Below are 18987 nucleotides of genomic sequence, written 5' to 3' on the forward strand. Positions count from 1 at the left end.
ACTTACCTGCGGTAGAATGTTTCTTGTTTCTTCATCTACAGACTCTGGTTAGTTTCGCGCTGAATGTGTCTCTAGAGTGTCTATGCTAGTATGTACACATGCTTTTAGTGGTACAACAGACATTACGAATACACTGCAGGTTCACTTCAGGGACCTATTCTTTAGTACAAATCTCTGATATATGATCCCACACGGAGTTCTGCTGATTTTTAAGAATTATACAATAGCTATTGGCCGCAGCTACTCAGAGAACTATAATCTACATCCTAGCCAATAGTTTTGTGGTGAATTTATACATTTAAATGTTATAAATATTCACTTCTTCACTGATTCTAAAAGACTAGCAAATTTGACTCCATCACGATTATTACCGGGAAGCCAATCCTTTTACTTTTGAGGCTATTGCACATAACACTGCCACGATATCATACCGCAACAGAATAATTTTCGGTACAGCGCCGAATTAATGATTCGAAAATTTGTTAAGTCAACTTTTCTCTTGTGTCACCGTCTTTGATGGTCATCTAAGGGCGGGTGCAATTTGAGATACTGGAAAGTAGGAGCTGAAATCGTCTGCGAGCAGGTACAATGAAAGTTTAAGCGCAGTTCTTTTGTCACTGTGTCAAATAATTTACTAGATTCTTCCTAATATACATAGCATGATTGTTTTTTAAGTTCGAAAGCTGATTGCTATTATAAATACCGAAAAGATTGCAACCAATATTGCATAGAATTTCTTTTTTTTTTCTTTAAAAAAAATGACAGAATGTATCGTTAAGGACGAATTTTTTAAAGAAAAATATGGAAAGTTTCATTAAGCAATCCATGAACAATCTTTTGTATTGCACCGATTCCTCATTCCTCCTAACACTTGCTAATTTTTAATAAACGCAGGTCACAGTCACTAGTTAAAACTGCGGCATGAACACAAACCACACGCTCATGGACGATTTCAAACCGTGTTACATCATCCTGCGTGCGAACATTCGTTATGGTATGCATCTCCTCGTTTCACAAAACGTTACAGCGAATCACATCACCTCACAAAGCTGCATGTCGTCTAAAGTGGTGGATTCTGGAAAAGAGAAATTATATTTTAGATCGTCTTGCGCATGCTAAACGCATTATGAGTTGAAGATTGCGCTTTAGCAAATATCGCTTGAAGGCTAGTAAAGGGATGAAAGTGCAGCTCCAAGGCGACTGTTCTGCTGTTTGGGCTTTCTGATATTACGTGTTGTAAAAAGGAGTCCATTATTTTTGAAACAGATCAAATAATATCGCATTGTATAAGTCGAATCGGGTCACACTAGATGACATGGGGAAGATGATTACTGAAATCACTTTTTTGACAGCTTTATGATTAGTTAATCCAGTTTTCTTTAAACGCGCTTATTGGTGTCGCACGAGATAACGTAAAAGACTTCACGAACCGAATTCCCGTCTGCGAATCAATCCGCGCAAACGGTGATTAAGTTTGGTGGGATTGGCCGGGGCATCTACTATGAGTTGCTGTTCTACAGTGGAATTCTTAGTTCGCCCCCTTATTGTCCACAATTGGACCGTCTAAAGAAAGCATTCACTAAAAAGAGGTCAGCTTTGGCTAATAGAAGAAGAATCGTATTCCTTCAGGACAATGCTAGGCCATACATCGGGGTTCTTATGTATCTTCTTCATAATTCGGACCTGGCAACTAATGATTACCATCTATTTTTGAAAATGGAGATTTTTCTGGTGAATAATTCGCATCAAGGGCGGCTTGTAAAGTAGTTTGTTCCATTTTTTTCCAATAGAAGGGAGTGCTTCTATAAAAGAGGCATAATTCAATTACTTTTGAAATGGCAACAAATTATCAAACAAAACCGCGCATGCTTAGCGTAAATCGTACAATATTACATATTACCAAATATCGAGCGTCACTTAGGAAAATCTCCTTAATACACCTCAGATCATGAGACGGCTAATGTTTAATGTTTATTTACTGCTTCATACCTTTGTATACCTGGAGGACTTGCTGTTCATAATTGATTTTCAATAGAATGTGTTTTATTTTCTTTATCCACCACACTAATGCTTTGCAAGTGATAAACCTACAGCAGCGGAATAGCCTAAAAGATGAACAAAAACATACATGACGGACCGTGATTCGAATTCACAGCGACAAGATTGAGAGGCTAACGTTCAACCAGCAATTACGGCGATTGCTAGGAATGCGGGGATGGTCTCAGAGATTTACATTTAACAACATTTATCTAACAATACGGGCTGCTTTCGAATAAGTATGCGTTTGGTTGGAGGCTATGATTACGAGGCCACAGTTTCGAATAGTCCTTCTCTCAATCATAGTCATAGTCCTGTATTGTACCATTACCTTTTTGAATAAAGCACTCTAACACTCTTCAAAACTCTGAACCAATTAGATTGTGGCACCAACGATTGTTGTTAGTAAAAATGTTTAGCGGTGGTGGAAGTAGTGTGCAATTGAAAGTTAAGGATAAAATCCCGAAGGAAACCTTCAGCATACTCACTGATTTGCAGGTATGCGATGGATTTATTTATAAATTTTGCTACCAGGAGAAGTCCCTAAAACAACAGACCTGCAAGCTTTGGATTCCGGTGGAGGTGAAACCAGGGATGATCGCCCATGACACGTTCAACAATTATATGCAATGGAAACAGTCACTAGAACTTTATCGAAAGATCCCTACCGGGAAATATTGAAAGAAAGGTGGTTTGCAGTTCACTGTCATACTTTTAATGCGCTTATGTTAATCATGATTAAACGAATTTATGCCACAGTCTCTTTCTTCCTTTTAGTTGTCTTTTCCCACTTAATTTTCAATAAGACGGTGCTTCTATCAATACTTCGATGGTTGTACGCTGGTCTTCGTTCATGCCGCAGACTTGAAAACCTAACTACGTTGTTGAAAATGATTAGCTTTTATTGCAACTCCTTGAATTAGCAACCTACAACATAATATTTTAGCATACCTATTGGATGAAGGTGTGGCTGACGAAGCAATGCTTTAAAAAACGTCATTCAATGACGCCACTCCTTGTTTCCCTCGAAACTATAAACATTGGAGTCTAATCACCAGAAGTGGCCCGAAACTATCAAACATTTTGCGTATTTAGCGGCATTGAATATCAAACGACATCCTTACTTGGGCTAAGTACCGATAAATGCGCCCATTACGGTGATACGGATTAAGGAAATGTGTTTACGTTAAAGCAATTACCAATGGATCATGGTATGCCTCGATTATGCTGCACTACTGTTATGTTGGCTGCTTTCTGTATCGCTCGTAAATCAACAGTAACAATAAACTTTATAAACTAAGCAAACTTTCTGTGGAATTTATCGAGCCCCAATGGAATCAATGCCAATAAAAAGCGAAAGTGGAACAAGAAATAGGAAGGTCTTTATGTAAATTTCTAGTAATTCGTAAATTGTTTGGAATTGGGCACGCACATCCTTGCGCACTGTAGTTGTTTAGAAGTGAACACGAGTAGGGAACCGTGTTGACTGCTAGCATTGCGAGGAAGCCGGAATTGCTGGCCTGGGATTTTATAGACTTTTTATCGAATTTATAGTAGCCTTACTTGGAGAACCTATTGTTCGTTATTTGGTTTATAGCAGTGGACATGTTTACAGAAATTCCACTATCCTGTTGAGATTTCTTCCAATTTTACTAGGAATGATCTCACGGGGACACCTGCAGAGAAGTATCAAAACAAACTGGAACGTTGATCTTTTTCAGCTAGCCTAATTGGCCGGATGCTAATTTAATTATTTGTTTTCTAGCCATGTAAATCCCAAAAGTTTCATAAACATTGTGCCCGCCAAGCCAAATTTTCCAGATCGAACGCTCAACCGCAGCACCCACAATTTCCTCACCTTAATGGCCACCATTATAAAAATTCTTCTGATTTTTTTTCCACTTGATAGAAAATAATGTATTTTCTACGTACTCATATCAATGTTTTTCGCACTTTTCAGCCCAAGGGCATTCCCGCTCTCAAATGTGTATTTGATTCGCCCGAACGAATTGGAAACTTGTTGCGCGCAAACTCTCGACCCGGGTGGAAAGAATAAAAACATAAAGGCATTGCTGTTGCCTCTTCGTTTCCGACGTAGTGGTCGTGGTAATCAAGGTAAGATTTTCATTTTCATGGAATACGATCAGGTTGTTAATTATAATTATTTCATGGAGGATGAGGTACATTCGTATCTCAGCTATTATCGGAACGAGTAAGAAACGCGTGAAAACAATTTCTCAAATGCCAGAAATCGGTGATGCCTGCAGTGAATACGAAATTGGGTTTATACTTTGAATGGAAAGAGGTCTTCTCCGTTTAGGAAAAATAATGAGTTACAACCGGCTGTTAATTGCGGACCTTATTTCCTCCAGATGAAAAATATCGTTTCTTGTTGAGGTTTCCGTTCCTAGCTTTACGGAATACTGATTTGAAAACTATTGGTACAAGTTTATGGCACGGAGATTGTGGTGATTATGTAGGTTTGAAAATCTTTGAGATAGATTGGCTTTTCGATATTTTAGCGAATATTATTCGAAATAATCTGAAGTAAAATGGATTGATTCATCTTTTCTTAATCGTGCTAATACTGTACAAATTTTTATGTAACTATACTACTGTGTCCCAAAAATAAGACCAATTTTTATTTATTTCAAACTGTATCTATTAATTCTTTCTATTTCGTCGCCTTTAAAGCAGTCCCCTAAGGATAGAGTGCATTCTACAGTCTCAAAACAATTTCCCCTCAGTGGTATTTTGAGTTTCGGGAATAGTCAGAAGTCACACGATGCCAATAAACAGGCGAATACGGTGGTTAGGGAACGGCATGCATCGAATTTTTGGTGAAAAATTCGCGAAGGACGAGTGCAGTGTGAGAGGGTGCACAAACGTGATGTAAAAACCAAAATCGTCTGCTCACAATTGAGGCATTTTCTTGCGAATAACTTTACGCAAACGACGTATAACTCTCAAATAATAATCTTCGTTGATGGTTTCGAAATACAGACAGCATCGCCAAGGTCTGTAACACTCATTCGACTACTGACATCCACATGCTGTTCGACTTTCTTGACGTGTTATTCATCGGTAGAAATTGATAGTGGTCCGGAACGCTCTTCGCCTTCAACACTTTCTCGGCCTGCTCTGAACTGTTTATACCACTTGTAAACATTCGTTTCCGGCAAAGCATGGTCTCTTTGATTTCTTTATCACCTTGAACAGAAAGTAACGAGTACTTTGACATGAATTTTGTTACAGAGGTTTGTCACAATGTCGCCAACGTAGAAAAAAAAGTGATGTAAGCTGGTCTATATCATGTATTACATAATCTGCTTACAACTCTTGACAAATGATCTCCCTTCGAAGAAGTTACGCAAATGATTAAAATACGATGGAATCTCCCTATTAATGTTGCAGGGTCCCTTCTTCAGCAAATCATTGCGTTTTTAGACAAATTTGCATATTAAATTTCCCTTCCTAGGAGCCAGTGTTTTATTTGCTGTTAACACTTTAATTCATTTGAATTTATTCTTGTCATAATAATCACTTTGAGTGCTGGAGAGAATGCATTTTATTAACATTCGTTAATAAGGAACAGATTGCGGATTCATTCATATAGAGTATATGATATACGTTTTCCTAAACAATATCTTTTATTAATAAGTATGGACACCACAATTTAAGATTGTCATCATCGCTATCAATGCCACCATAACCCAAAACGAGCCTTGGTCTAAAGGCCTGTCCTCTGGTTGCCGAATCCTATCAGCGATCTGCTGAAGTCATATATCGTGTCCTCAAAACTTTTTCGTGGTTTTTCTTGTAGTCGTACTTTTCGAGATTCACCCTTCCACATCTACTTGGCGATTCTTAAGTTGTTCATACGTTTCACAAAACCTATCTACTACACCTTGTGAAATTTGACAAGAATGCACACACCTGAACAACGCGTTGTGTCTGATCCCTCTCGTATTGGATCACGTATCCCTTCGTAGATCCAAGCTCTACATGATCTTGTTGACCTTTAATCCAACTTCCTTTGCTGCAGACTCCAGATCTAGAATAGTCGCTTCTAGTTGATTTTGCTAGTCATGTGTCCTTTTCGCCGATGGCAATTTTTCGGATGACAAACTTTAGACCTAGATTGGAGATAATGGGAGAGAAACTGCCTCCTCGCTTTAAATTTGAATTTGTAGTGAGGTTCTGTGTCAATTCTCCTTCGACCTTGACCTGGGATTCTGTGTAGTCCGTGGTCGGTTTCCTCACTCATATGAATTCCTGTGGGATTTCAAAGCCGAACATTACTTTATACAGTCTACAAAGCATCACAGCGAAATTTATTTTCCTTTTTATGTTACGAGCATATGAGTTTTTCCACCAGTCATGAGGTATTGTTTCATAAATCCATATGATATCAATCAATTTGTGTAGGAGTTTTGTCAAGTATGCTCTGCCACTTTTTCCATAGCTCTTCCAGTATCTCATCGACAACAGGAGCTTTGTTATTTGATGGCGTAGGGATGCTTTAACCTGACTCGATCATGATGCTGATGGGAATGAACTACGCCATTTCCGGGGGTTTTAGAATGATTGTTTCGGCGGAAGTACCCGCTGAAAAAGAACTCAACAACTTTTCGGAATATTGAAACCATGGTAGGGTAGGTAGATATCAGTGGCAGCTTCGAAGAGTCCATTTAGCGTTATGGTACGAAACGTATTTAATGTGGAGGGCCCGGAGGAGAAGGTGTAGAAGTATATTGAAAACATCTGCCACCCAGGATTGCGCAGTTCTAGCAAAACCCCCATACACGGTTCCCTGAACCCTATTAACTTTTGTTTTGTACATTAGGATGGGACGAACCAGGGCTGTATACATCCAGAGAACTATCCTCGGCCGGAAATTCAATTACAAATGTCCTGTTGCAGGCGTAGAAGGCTATATACCTTGTGAAGGGCGGTTTCTGTGAATTTGCCTTTGAGCCCTCCTCCCTGCGAAGACCGTTCTTAGTGGCTGTTTCTTTAGTATGGCTGGAATTACGTTATCTGGTCCTAGAGATTTATATCCGGAGAATTTGTCTATGTATAATTATAATTACCAATTTGATAATCTCAAATGACTGGGGCGGCATATCCATAGTGTATCTGAACTAGCAGCTCCAGGGTTTCACCAGAAGATTCCGTCTAGGAGCTTTCCGACTTTCAAAGAAATGATGGGCTCTTATGTTCCTTGGCCAGAATTTAACCGAGTCTCGCAGACTCACTGTATTTTCAATGTTCTCACAACAGTCCAACCAAGATCGCAATGTTGATGACGACGTGTACCTCTTCAGGAAGTAATTGTTTAGATGCCAATGTTTGTGCCTGTCGCATATGTTGAAGATCTCCCTTGTCAGCTTTCTGAGGCTGCACAAATTTTTTTTTCATTATGTTTAGCAAGGTACGAAACTTTGAAAGTCATTGCGAATGTCTTTTTCGGATCTCTGACCTTTGGTTCCAGCTCGTCTGTCATGTCCTCCTCTAGGAGGAAGATTAGCTGCAGATTTATCTTATACGGCGATGACAAAAACCTCTGAAGGTAACGCAAATCGATCTGCAGCATTAGATATGTGTTTTAGTTAATTCAATGATCTTCTCCGGGAAGGAAAACGTCGGCTTAAAATGCACAGGTCTTATACTTTAGAAATTTGACTATAAAAGAGCTTGTGGCTGGATACTTTTCAATTGAATCTATTGGTAATAATATAATACATGGGGTCCAATTTGAACCTAGGCTTTCTTCCGATTTAATCGATTTAATCTATCCATGTCCGGATAGCTAAGTGGTTAGAGCGCAAGGCTGTCGTACGGAAGGTCGCGGTTCAAATCTCGCTGATGGCAGTGAGATTTGTATCGTGATTTGACGTCGGACACCAGTCGACTCAGCTGTGAATGAGTACCTGAGTCAAATCAGGGTAATAATCTCGGGCGAGCGCAATGCTGACCACATTGCCTCCTAGTGTACCGTTACGGTCTTGAATGAAGTGCTCTAACACACTTCAAGGCCCTGATCCAACATGGATTGTTGCGCCAACGATTATTATTATTATTATTATTAATCTATCCATTCATTAATTTAATCTATCCATTCATTAATATCCGACATCCAGCCTATGATACAAATCCTGCTACCAGCGAGAATTGATCCGCGACCTGTCGCAATGGACAGCCTTACATCCTGCCCAGCCGGAGGAAATTTGGTGAAACTAGTAGAACTAAACTTTCTAGAATTTCTACTGTTACTATTCGCATTAAAGACAAACTTAACTTAAAAGTTGAGGCTTTAGAGAAGATACTGAATATATACCGAATATACTATAAAAGGAAGGACTTTAGGCTTACCAGTTTCCCGTCCTTTGTATCGAAAATCATAGAAAAATTGCTTCTTTCCAATTTTCGATACGTCTACCTCAAGGCAAATGTGTAGATCCTGTTCCCTAGGAGGTAATCAACACGGTTGAACTGGCGTTTTAACTTAACTGTCCTCCTGGACACGAAAGACACTACTAACAATGCTAGTATCAAAGCCACTGAATAGTCAATAATCAAAGTAGGGTGGCACTGGTGTCTGAAGCGATGGTATCTATTCCAAGAACCAAAATAATTCACTTAACCAGAGCCCATAGTAGAGAGACCTCGAGACCTCAATACTCAAGCTAATATTTATCATAAAATCTTAAGGAAATCAGATGGGGTGAAATAAAGGTGGTAACGTATGGTAATAATGTGGTAATATTAGTATCAACCATGTTCCTTCCATTATTGATACGATTTTGAAGGGTGCTTTGGAAGAAGTATGCGGATGGGCTGCATAATGCGGTCTCAACATAAGTCCTGAATCCTCCGTTCAGCTGATGGTTCCTCTTTCTGGGGTAGCACCCAATTTAAAAAAAATGGACGACTTGCGGTTTCGTCAAAATCAAAAACAAAACATCAGTTAGCTTCTGGTCCGGCCTAAACTACTAGGCGGTTTTTCGACTCAGTATGATTCGCATTCATGTCATATTTGCGGATCTATATAAAGAAGCAAGGAAGCAACCCGGTCACGTTGCTCACGGGGCAGCGGTGAGGCAGCATCTAACAAGTTGCCTTTGTCCTAGACGAAATCCTAATTTATGTATCTTTTATAGCTTGCGTAGCTTTGTACGCTTGCGAAAAGCCCTTGGGGGAAAAAAGGCGCTCTATCCGAAAATGGTTCAGTGGATATATAAAACTGCACTTCATCATATTCTTATTGTGTAATGGCCTCCGCTAAGCAACGAATATAATAAAACCGAATTTAATAGGAAAAAAAAAAATTACAAGTCAGAGCACTATTGGGGACATACGGTTTTGCTCAACAGATATCCTTAACCAGCTTGAACTTGTTCTTCTTATCAAATACATTGTATCGTGCCGTGCTATTACGTTCCATGAGTCAGAAGGCTGGGCGTTTCAGATATGAAAACATTTTGGATTTTCTGAGTGTAATTACGCGGTATTTCAAGCGAATAAATTATTTGTAATAATAAAAACTAATTTTTCCTATTTGCTAGTGTTAATTTATTGGTCTTGCAAATACCGATATTTCGCGAACCACTTGTTCCCTTCCTCACTGCTAACAAGTCCTAAACCAATAAATGATCACTAGCGTATAGGAAAAACAAGTTTTTATTATTTTGGACTTGCAATGCATTACATTACAGAGAGCTTGGCTCTCAACCAGGACGGAATAAAAGATCAGTAATATGCTGGAAAGCTTAAATACTGTGTTTTTCCTAGAAATTCACAATACATCCGATTCGTACAACTTGCGTATAAGTATATTTCACCTGGAGACGCTGGTGATATGGAATCCTTGGCCACAAGCCCCTTCAAAGACTTAAATGTCTACTGTTACACCCTCCAAGCTGGTAAAATAGTGCATCGAACTGATAAGTGTAGGCGGTTCGCTCGAAATCTCCTCTCTGCGTTCCTGCCCATAAAAGTAAAGAGGAATATAACCGGACCAAGGAATTGACCAGTTAAGGTTCCAATATTGGTAGCCTTTCGGCGAATACAGTCGGGATTCCAGTGGCTACTATGAAGGCTGGAGTCTAGCCCGTTTATTTGACATCCTACTGATGCCAGATGATGCATGCATCTGTGTTGTGGCTCTGGATAAGATTGAAACCTTCATAGACTTCCCTTACCATGATTAAATCTTGTTAAATCCACGCAATAGACGTCAGGAATACCGTTATACATTCTCCTTCACTGAGATTTCTAACTGAAGGATACGTTGATAGATATCTTTTAAGAATCCCTGCTTCTGGCGTAGAGCGATTTTATTTTCCTTGATTTCCTTTAACAGTTTTGTCAACCTTTAACGATTTTGTCAATTGTGATGCTAAAGTAGCACATCACAATGAATTCTAATTTTTAAATTGAGCGGGTAGAGTTAAGTATTGAGATAAAGACAAAACAAAAAAGGAAATTTCCACATGTTAACCACGACCACTGAGCTTATTTTCGCTCATTTTGCAACTCGTCGTAAATCACTTGCATTTCCCTACTATAATATAAATGTCTATACTGTAAAAAATGAAGATTTCTACTTTACTATCTTTGTCAGTGCATGTGTTACTTGAGATATTATTGGAAAATCATAGGCAGATCCTTCCGTTCCTTTCGTGCTTCTTACATATTATTGTAAAGCGAATCAACATTTTCTATTCTCTTCACTTCTGCGAATCATCAGAACAAAATTCTTGAAAATTTGTAATTCTTTTATGATTTATGAGAATAATAGCAAAATAAAAGCAATTTCATCTTAGCAATTAACACAATGGATGCAGACAATTAGTACTTATTAGTTCCTATTTGTTATACTGTTTTTATCAATTAGAAAAAACAACGCTTTATAATTCCATCAGAATGGATATATTGTTCTTTGCCATTTTACAAAATAAACACATCATTTGCGCTTTAGGATTCAGAGAAATCTAATAAAAGGCGGCATTGTTTGATTATTGTGGTGTTCACGCTTTTATAGATATGCGAATATTGCAAGGCCAGATTGTGCACATCTGTTTATTTTGTAAATAATTACTACCATTCAGTCTGATGTTACCGCGATTAGTTGCTATAAATCAATGCTAATATTGAGCGTCATTGTTCGGATAACGGCGTAAAAATTTAATTAAATAAATTATCTTATAATAAGTCACTGTGAGGTGATGGCATACATAAGAATTTGTAGACAGGAAGTTTTTTAGTCTTTATTAGTGGATGAATGTCAATTGTCACTGTGAAGTTCATTGAACGGCTTTGTGCAGACTGTGGATTCTAATTGCACTTTGACAATCCAGGCAACTTTGTTAAAGAAATGACATAGTCAGGTAGACAATCTGACATTACCCTCTTATCGGGATTTACACTTAATCAGAGTCCATACTCATAAAATTTAAAGAATCATAAATTTGTATAATCGAGGGTAGATTTTGCATTTCGTCCAGGTGGAGTTATATACTTGACAAGTTTTCCATGGGGTCTAAAATTTTAATTCATCATCAACGCACGTCATTGAATGGTTTAGTGAAATGCCACAGTGGAGACTATTGCGGCCTTGGGTAATTTCATATATGTTAAAGTCATTCTTATAGATATAAGGGGTATGTCCAATATCTAGAATTGTACCTATTTGATAATTTTTTTTTTCAATCTGGCTCTTTTTGATTAGCCAAAACCTGACTTTGCCTTGGGATTATGCCTTCAACTGGTTATCAATAACTATCATGGTGTTAAAGACGCGAGGACGAATGTTAAAATTTTCTCGACTTTCTCCCCTTCCGACTTTTGAACTTTTCCAATGAATGTAGTTCCTTTGTTTTAAGGATCTGTGGGCAACAAAACACTATTAAAGTTGATCCATTCTCTGTCTGTATATCCGCCTGCGGTATCCAACTTACCTAAAAATCTATTGTCACCGTCGTTCTTTTTAATATTACGGGAATAGATCCGGCAACGTTAAACTCTGCACTCGATTTTTGGGAATACAGTGATCCATTTGTTTCCGTTTGCTCAAAACTACCTTTATGAAAAGCACTTAGTCCGCATAACAGCATTATTAATTTAAACCCACACTTCAATCTCATTTAAGTCAAATCGTTTGAATTTTATATGAGCATAAACGCGGAACATTTCTGGATTATTCACCGATTTCCGGAATAAAAGTAAACAAAGCTTATTAACAATGTGGCTTTTGTTTGTCCTCACATATGTACCTATACGTATCATAGTTTTCACATTCGCAAATATAATATCTTTATTGCAGTTTTATCTAATCTTAGAAGGCTTAATCGCAATTTACATAAAAAATATGGTAATAGATTTCATGAATTGTTTCGTGCTTTCGATTCTGTTGATAAGGAATGCATTTAAATACAAAAGTAATGTTACCTCAAATCAAAGCAAACACGACAATGAGTACATATAAATATATTAGTTCATCACCATTAATGACGCATCATCAATGGCTAGACCTGCCCTAGTAAGGAACTCTAACCATCCCGGTTCTGCGCCGACGTTCACTAATTTGAAATCCATAAAAGTTGTCTGGCATGCTGGCCTACGACATCGCTCCATTTGAAGCAGAGTGTGCCACGTCTTCTTTTTCTACCATAGGTAGCCTATAAGGGTATAGGGTTTCCGGGCTGAATGATCCTCACTCATATGTATTAATTGACCCGGCCACTGCAACCTATTGAGCCGAATTTTATCCACAACCAGACGATCATGGCATCGCTCATAAATTTCGTCGTTATATAGACTCGGAATCGTCCATCTTGCCGTAAGTGGCTAGAAATTTTTTGGAGGTATTTTCGCAATTTTTCTTGCTAAGAATCCGGCTCGGTCAGGATGAAGGCAGACTGTACTTCTTGGGTTGTCCTTCTCATGATGTGATTGTAAAAGAATTGTGCCTGTCATTTCTTCCAGGGCCTGGTTAAAAAGAATGCATGATAGGGCATCTGCTTGCCTTAAATCGCTCTGGATGCTGAATGGTTGTGAGAGCGATCCCGCTTCTTTTATCTGTGCTCGCACATTGGTCAGAGTCATCCTTGTGAGTCATAGGCGGCCTTAAAGTGGATGAAGAGATGCCCATATTCCAACAGCTTCTCCATCGAGTGCTGCAAAGAAAAAATCGTTGATTTGCCTGAAGTGAAGCTTCCTTGGTATGGGTCTACGAAGCTTTAGGCATATGGAGCTATATGGTCAGCATTACGCTCCGTGATTATTACCCTGATTTCACACTCAGGTTCTTTTTCACCGCTGACTCGAGTCCAATCATGATACAAATCTCTCTACCACCAGGAGATTTTAACTGTGACCTTCCGCTGCGACAGCCTGCCGCTCTAAGCAGGAAGCCATTTGGGCAGGGGAGGAGGTTCTTTTGAATGCTTTAATTTTCGTCCTCCTCGTTATATATAAATGAAGAAATTCATCGTCCTACGTGGGAGATATCCGCGGACGTATTAATTAGAAGGCGAAACTGGCAGTAGCTTGGTCACACATTGGGAAAGGGCCACATTTTCATTGGAGATTATACTATGCAGTGCAGATCGGCTGACGAGTGAATCAGCCTAGAGTTGCATGCCATAGAACAGTGGAGGGAAAGTGGAAACTTCCTAGGAACTCCTGGGTAGAACTAAAGCACATTGCGAAGATTTAATGGCGATGGTGAGCTACACTCGACAAGTCTTGATCTTTGCGTGAGTTTTTTGTACCTGTAACATAGTCGTATGCAGTCTATAGTGGGATAGTTGGATCCAAGTTTCATAGGAAGTGGCAATTTTTGTCAAAAACACATTCATTTGGTATCGAATCAGGATAACACTTCGCGCTGTTAAAAGGCGAAAACCGACTTGCTATGGCACAGAGGTTACGATACACTATCCTATGTCTCCTATGCTGCAATTTCTAAACTTGTCAGACATTGAAGAAGTTCACTAGCCATGCGTGTCCACCCAGCGTAACGTTGTTTTAACAATGTCGACTATGTTCTTCAGCTTCCAGTACCAGAACTTTTCTGGATTCCATATTCTAGTAACAGTAAGCAGTTAACAGTGTTTGTTCTCCAGTTACTCCTTACGAAATTTATTTTTTATTTATTTCTTATTTTTTGAATAAATATACCATTTTTTAATTATATGAAGGAGAAGTTGTAGAAAACTCGATAATTATATTGTATAAGCTTCAGAAACGAGATTGCCAAATTTTGGTTTGTTTAGACTACCTGAATTGATGTCCATTTATCGTGTTACCACCCGCCCATAGGCTCTTGTTAAAAGAAGCATGAATCCGAAAATGGATACCCACGAATGTGTGACACTATGATACCTGTTGGAGGATTGATTGGCAAACATCCTTTGAGAAAGCAAAAGAAAGCATAGTTAGACCCAATTCAAACAATTCAAATGAATATTTTGTCAAAATCTACGAGTAAATCAAAATCGTTTCCAATTCTTTCGATCAGCCCCTTAACTATTCATTTAGGTGCTCTTTGCGTGTTTATTAGTTCGAAGTGATTAATGGAAACACTTCGGCTATTTAAGACTAAATTTTTACTTGGTACTGAGTGTTTTCCATTGAGACTTCTATCATCCGAACCAGTTTAAATGGGCTTCTTACACCCAAGGAGCACATTATGTAAATGTTTACGGTCGATAAATCCACTATTAGGCGAAATTCATCCACGCTAGATTTCCAGCATTTTTCTAGGATCTGCTTAAATGTTGATATCTAGTCAACGTTGGATTTTGTAGGACATTCACAACTGGGGTGTTTTCAAGGTTTTGTTTGTAAAACATGTAAAGGTGGGTGTACAATTTTTTTTCACCAAATATAGTCATGTGGGGTATCAAATGAAAGGTTTCGATTAGTACTTTTCGGAACCGGTCTTAGTTTTAGTTTTAGATTTGTTAAAACGGCGAGGAGTGGGAGGGGTGCAAAGTGATGATTTCTTTAACGGAGCCATTCTCAGAAACTACCCAACCGAAAAATCATGAAGCTGCCTCTATACGGTACCCAGGCCTCAAAATACTCTCCATATCAATATCTGTTCAAATTAAGTTAATAATAGTATATTATCGTATTTTTGGGAAAATTGGGTAAAAGCCCCCTTAAGTTTATGTCAGAGTTATAAAAGCTGGTAGTAGTATAAAATATAATATGAAGCATATTATCTCCAAGTTTGATCAAAATCATACTATTAGTAACAAAGTTACAGTAGCTCAAAGTTGCCTTACCGTGTAAATTTACAACCCGAAGTACTAAATCTGACATGCTAAATGCATATTCTTAACGGGCTATGTACAAATGGGATAGTTTTATACTCAAATATACTCACACAAGAAACAACCAAAACCTTTCATACCTGAAGCGCCCAGCTTCCGGTTTCCCGACTTGTTTTATTATCCTTGCAATACAGCCGATGTCCTTTTTTAGGAAGAATCTTCGGGGGGGGGGGGGGGTATATTATATCTTAAATTCGGCAGATTATTTAATGTATGCGGTTACAGGGGATCAATTCATCTATGTATGTATAATAGTAGTAGATCTGCGGGGATTCCATCGACACCCGGCGATTTGTTGTATTTCAAGAAAGATATTTGCTTCTACTCCGGTGCTTCCTTTGAATCACCTGGACTGATTACAGATGTAGGGGTTGATTCTGAATTGAGTTTTAATGGATGTTGGAAGTTTGTCCTCACCGACGCCTAACATCTTTTACATTGCAAATAATAATGCCACTTTTGCTCTTACAGAAAGTGGTTTGCGGTTTGTATTGTCTACGGTCAAAAACGTTTAATATTTTGAAATTTTTTGGCATGGAAAAAATGTCAGGCTTCCATTGCTGACTTTAGAATGCTATAACTCAGCTTAGATGCAGATTCATTAATTCTACTCCCCCTGTGCTTTTAGAGGTTCCCTTTTCGATGTGTTTTCAGTTTCTGTTAAAAATCTACTAACCTCTTATATGAAAATTGTCAGTGCAATTTTGATATGAAAAAAAACTTCCGAATATACTCTTAATTTGAATTTTTATTTTTTTTTGTGAAGCTCCGGCTTAAATTGGAGTTTTTCGAACAAAATTCAGGATCATACAATCATACAAAGTTTAAGTATTATAATATTAAGAAAAATGGATGACTACTCGAGATTGCTTCAATGATTTGAACTATCATCGAAAATATTTTCAGAGGACGCACATTTACATTATTATTGAATAAATTAACGTCCCGTTTCCGACATTGTTTCCAAAAGAAGTTCCAAACTTGAGAAACGTTCACTTATTGTGTTCTCAGATAACCAGTTCCAACTTCTCAATCGGCTTAAAGGGGTTTGAAAACTCCTTAAGACCTGTTTATTCATAAAAAATAAGCAGTTTCCCACATGCTTTTTGTGTGTCCAAGATTTTGGTTGGCAGTTATTCGTTTCTTTAGCTTCTGCTCCTTTTCTAACGAAGAAAGGCGACCTTACTTCTACTCCCGTTTACGTCTTGTATTTCCTGTGATTATTTTTTTCGTTCAAGTTATGATTGACAAATGGTTGTCATTTTCATGTAAAAAATATACTATCGAAATTTGAGTATGTAGTATCTTTTATGTAACAAAACTGTTCCTGTGAGAAAATCATAATCGAAAGTGAATCAAATTAAAATTAGCCGCTAATTCACTGTCATTGCCATTTGTATTGTTCTCACTAGCTACAAGTAACGCTTCAAATCTCGCCACTTATGGGTTGCGAATATCTCAAATAATTTAACGCCATCCACTTACGATAGTTCACAATGACAAGGAAGTGTTCGCTAAATTGTAAATCTGACTCAATTTTCCGCTCATTAAAAGGCTACTAAACTTTGAAAACTTAAACGCGGTTTGTGTGATCACAGCTTTGTTACTTCCGAAAGTCTCGTCTTCAGAGTATAATAACTAATTTGAACGTAATGCTTCGATTGAGCGGCTTTGTTTTGATTTTCTTGAACTTAACCCTAGACATTTTTTGGGAATATTAATTGTTCTGATGTTGTATTCGTAAAAGGTAAGAAATGCATTTTGGACGAAAATTAAAAGGTAAAAGGTAAGAAATGCATTTTGGACGAAAATTAAAGCAACGGTCAACGGAGGAGATGAGGAGTTTATGGAAGAGGAAGGGGTAAACTATTGTTGATTACCCTCCTAAAAAGTGACGCCCCTTCAAAATGATTTTTTTATATCATCACAGTTTATTTTTTATGTTGAGCCCTACCCCTGCCGGAAAAGAAGATAATGCATATAGAGGAAAGAGGAAGATCCTACCTCCCTAACCCTTTGAAAAGAATTGCGGCGCTATTTTCATGTCATGTTAGAATATTGGCGTTATTTGTGTGTAGTTTGTAATGTATAAGCATATTATGGTACGTTAAATTCTTCCCTAAAGTGTGTTATTAACATTCGACGTTTTGCACTACAGCAAATTTACACGAAACATGATGTGTGTATGCAGGGGCCTTCCCTCCTTAAACTCATCGTGGCATGATGCTATTCATCGCATACACAGGAGTTCACAGCTGCATCAGTTGTCCAAAATTTGGTATCAATAAATACGTTCGTTTTAGAATAAATTGCGAGCGACAGACAGACAGTAAGCCGATTTGGTATAATTCGACTAATTGTTTCATCAAGGACAGAGGCAATCTATTAGACGCTGCCTCATCCATGTCTTCTTCTTTTTCTTCAACCCTCGTCCCGTTAACAAGCGAGGTCGGCACGTCGTTATCAGTTTCGCCATATGGTTCTGTCAAATGCCTAATCTCTACCCTGGGAACAAAATGACCGAAAATAGTTTCCACTTTTTGTTTTCTTTCATATGGTATACAATTAGATTTATAAATAACATGAATGGATGTAAATTATATTCAGGACGGATAGTTTGGCCTAAACCGGACAAAAAAGTATTAATTTTGTTTGAAACCATCGGTTCTATCTGGGTCGTAATGAGTATTTGGTGAATTGAACTATTCCATCTCATGCTCTTTGTCGCTTCAATGATTGCTTTTAATTGTAGCCCTGGTGAGCGTCGTTTATGAGACGTACTTTGGGAGCAGTCATGTCTCCTATTAAGGAAGCAGATATTAAAGTTATTATCAAGTACGTTTTGTATAATATATATCTAATTCACACACTTTATTTTATCTGTCAATAGTGATGGTATGTATAAAATGAACATAAATCCTCCAGTAATCAGTCCTGTTTATTTTTGTTTTTTTCCCATCAATTCAATAATTGAAGTCCTTTTAAGGTTCTGTTTGTAAGTTTGTAAAACAAAACCTTATTAAAATCGGTTCAATGTCTGTCTATCTGTCTGTCTGTCCCACGCACTTTTCTAAAAAAAATTCGGTGAGAAGATGGAAACTGAAAACGCCCACACATGCAGTAATTATTATATAATCTTTCTAGGTTGAGTTTAAGGGGGAGGTCATAGACTACAAAACCGAAAAATTAAAAAAAAAATCATGGAGCTGACTCTATACGGTGCCCAGGCCTCAAAATACTCTCCATATCGATATCTGCTCAAATTAAGTTAATAATAGCATATTACTATGGTTTGGAGAAATCGACTAGAAACTCCCCTTAAGTTTATCCTAGAGTTACAAAAAATAATATAGACTATAGTATGGAGCATGATATCCCCAAATTTGGTCAAAATCGTACCATAACACTAAAATTTGACATGTTAAATATACATATACATTACGGGCTACGTCGAAATGGGGTAGTTCCGCACTCAAATATATAATACTTACCGAGGAAACAAACAAAACTTTTCATATCTGTAGCGTCTAGCTTTCGGTTAGTTACTGGATAGCTCTCTTCAACGCAGCTTCAACGTAGTCCTTAGAATTAATAAGTTTGGTGG

The 18987-nt window shown here is 37.9% G+C and overlaps 1 protein-coding gene across 3 annotated transcripts in view; it reads left to right on the top strand.

Annotated features, from left to right (window-relative positions):
- The window catches only part of LOC119648786 (prominin-like protein), a 198019-nt gene that overhangs the window by 52928 nt on the left and 126104 nt on the right, over positions 1-18987 (top strand). For 2 of the 3 annotated variants that reach the window (XM_038050628.1, XM_038050629.1), the window contains exon 2: positions 3998-4152. The exons of the other annotated variant lie outside the window; for it this stretch is intronic. The gene's annotated coding sequence lies outside the window, so the exon portion shown is untranslated. The remainder of the gene's footprint in view (positions 1-3997; positions 4153-18987) is intronic. 3 annotated transcript variants of the gene reach the window in all.

The sequence above is a fragment of the Hermetia illucens genome, chromosome 2 (genome assembly GCF_905115235.1).
Source record: "Hermetia illucens chromosome 2, iHerIll2.2.curated.20191125, whole genome shotgun sequence".
NCBI classification, from domain to species: domain Eukaryota; kingdom Metazoa; phylum Arthropoda; class Insecta; order Diptera; family Stratiomyidae; genus Hermetia; species Hermetia illucens.